The 2,500-nt window shown below is 63.7% G+C and overlaps 1 pseudogene; it reads left to right on the plus strand.

Annotated features, from left to right (window-relative positions):
- The window catches only part of LOC124583771, a 7,825-nt pseudogene that overhangs the window by 1,959 nt on the left and 3,366 nt on the right, over positions 1–2,500 (plus strand).

Consider the following 2,500-nt stretch of genomic DNA (forward strand, 5'->3'; position numbering starts at 1 on the left):
CTGGCCCCCGTTGGGCGAAAGGGAATCCGGTTCCTATTCCGGAACCCGGCAGCGGAACCGATACAAGTCGGGCCCCTCTTTTAGAGATGCTCGTCGGGGTAACCCAAAAGGACCCGGAGACGCCGTCGGGAGATCGGGGAAGAGTTTTCTTTTCTGCATGAGCGTTCGAGTTCCCTGGAATCCTCTAGCAGGGAGATAGGGTTTGGAACGCGAAGAGCACCGCAGTTGCGGCGGTGTCCCGATCTTCCCCTCGGACCTTGAAAATCCGGGAGAGGGCCACGTGGAGGTGTCGCGCCGGTTCGTACCCATATCCGCAGCAGGTCTCCAAGGTGAAGAGCCTCTAGTCGATAGAATAATGTAGGTAAGGGAAGTCGGCAAATTGGATCCGTAACTTCGGGATAAGGATTGGCTCTGAGGATCGGGGCGTGTCGGGCTTGGTCGGGAAGTGGGTCAGCGCTAACGTGCCGGGCCTGGGCGAGGTGAGTGCCGTAGGGGTGCCGGTAAGTGCGGGCGTTTAGCGCGGGCGTGGTCTGCTCTCGCCGTTGGTTGGCCTCGTGCTGGCCGGCGGTGCAGGATGCGCGCGCCTGCGCGGCGTTCGCGCCCCGGTGCTTCAACCTGCGTGCAGGATCCGAGCTCGGTCCCGTGCCTTGGCCTCCCACGGATCTTCCTTGCTGCGAGGCCGCGTCCGCCTTAGCGTGCTCCTCCGGGGGCGCGCGGGTGCGCGGATTCTCTTCGGCCGCCATTCAACGATCAACTCAGAACTGGCACGGACTGGGGGAATCCGACTGTCTAATTAAAACAAAGCATTGCGATGGCCCTAGCGGGTGTTGACGCAATGTGATTTCTGCCCAGTGCTCTGAATGTCAACGTGAAGAAATTCAAGCAAGCGCGGGTAAACGGCGGGAGTAACTATGACTCTCTTGGGCCTAGCCCTCTTAGCCTCTCCTCTCCTGCGGTCTTCTCCCCTTCTCGTGGGCCCGCTGATTTTAGCAGAGTGGGAGACCGCACCAGGGGCTTGGGGGGGTTACCAGCCCCCCCTCGCACTATCCCTTTTTTAGTTGGGGGCAGTAACCAGAGAAAAAGTGGTGGCCCTTCCGCTGAAGGTGCCACCCCAACTCCCCCAGCACCTAGCCGGCCAACCGGCCGTGCCGAAAATCTTGTAACTTTTGCAGCTGTATACGCCTGTAGTGAGTGCCACCGCAGCTTCACCACCAAAAACGGTCTCGGGGTCCATCGCCGCCGCCAACACCTTGCGGCCGCCAACGCGGAGATCGTCACGGAGAGGCATCGCGCGAGGTGGACGGAGGAAGAAGTCCTGTCGCTCGCCAAGGCAGAGGCCGAAATGTTCCTCGAGAGGGACGCCCGGTTCTTCTTTGTAAATCAAGAGCTCATCAGGATGTTCCCCGACCGAACGCTTGAGGCAATCAAGTGCCGACGGCGGCAAGCTGCCCACAAGCAGCTTGTCCGCCAATTCATGGAGGCGCTTGAGATCGGTCGGGGGGAAGAGCCGGCGTCCCGCCGGGGAGCGGCGAGCCCGCTGCCTGACGCGGGCGAGGCCGCTGCGCCGCCCGTCGACGCAGCCGAGGACTTCGCGGCCGACACCACCGGGCCGCCGCCGGAGGGGCCGACTGACGCCGCCATCTGGGAGCATCTGGCGGGGCTACCCGCTTCCGCCCAGCGTTTCTCTGCCCTGGATCGTGTCATCGGTATGGGGCGGGGCACGCCGCCCGATGTCATCCTGGGCATGCTCCCGGATGCCCTTGCGTCGGTCGGGTCCAGAGGGGAGAGATCGATCACCAGGACACAGCGGCCGCGCCAACCATCGAAGCGGCCGCCTGCCGCGCCGCCGACGCAGAAGCGCAAGCGGCGCCGCTGGGAGTACGCGAGAACGCAGGATGCCTTCCGACGGTCGCGTGCGCGTTGCGTGCGCGGCCTCTTGGATGGCACCCTGCTCCAGCCGCCACCTGCCATCCCTGGTCTGCTGGACTTCTGGGCGGACCTCTTCACCAAGAAGCCCATCTCCACCGCGGGCTTCATTCGTGACCGCCTCCTCCCGCACTCAGAGCCTGTCGCTCTCGAGTGCATATGGGGGCCGGTCACACGTGAGGAGGTCGCCGCCGCGTTGCCGCCCAGGGGATCAGCAGCCGGGCCGGACGGCCTTACCCCAGCGGAGTTGCGGCGCCTGCCGCACGAAGTCCTGGTGAAAGTGATGAATCTCTTCCTTCTGGCCCGCGCCCTTCCGGAACGCCTGCTTCGCGCGCGGACGTCCCTTCTCCCGAAAACGGCTGCACCAACATCCCCCGCTGACTTTCGCCCCATTACGGTCTGCTCGGTGTTGGCGCGGACCTTTCACAAGGTTCTCGCGTCACGCCTGATGCGCGCTTGTGCTGTGGACGAACGTCAGCGGGCATTCATCCCTCGGGATGGGATGTTGGAAAATACCTTCATCTTGGACACTGCTCTCACCGACGCAGTTCGCTCCTGCCGCTCTGTCTTTGTG

Source organism: Schistocerca americana, unplaced genomic scaffold (genome assembly GCF_021461395.2).
Source record: "Schistocerca americana isolate TAMUIC-IGC-003095 unplaced genomic scaffold, iqSchAmer2.1 HiC_scaffold_47, whole genome shotgun sequence".
NCBI lineage: Eukaryota > Metazoa > Arthropoda > Insecta > Orthoptera > Acrididae > Schistocerca > Schistocerca americana.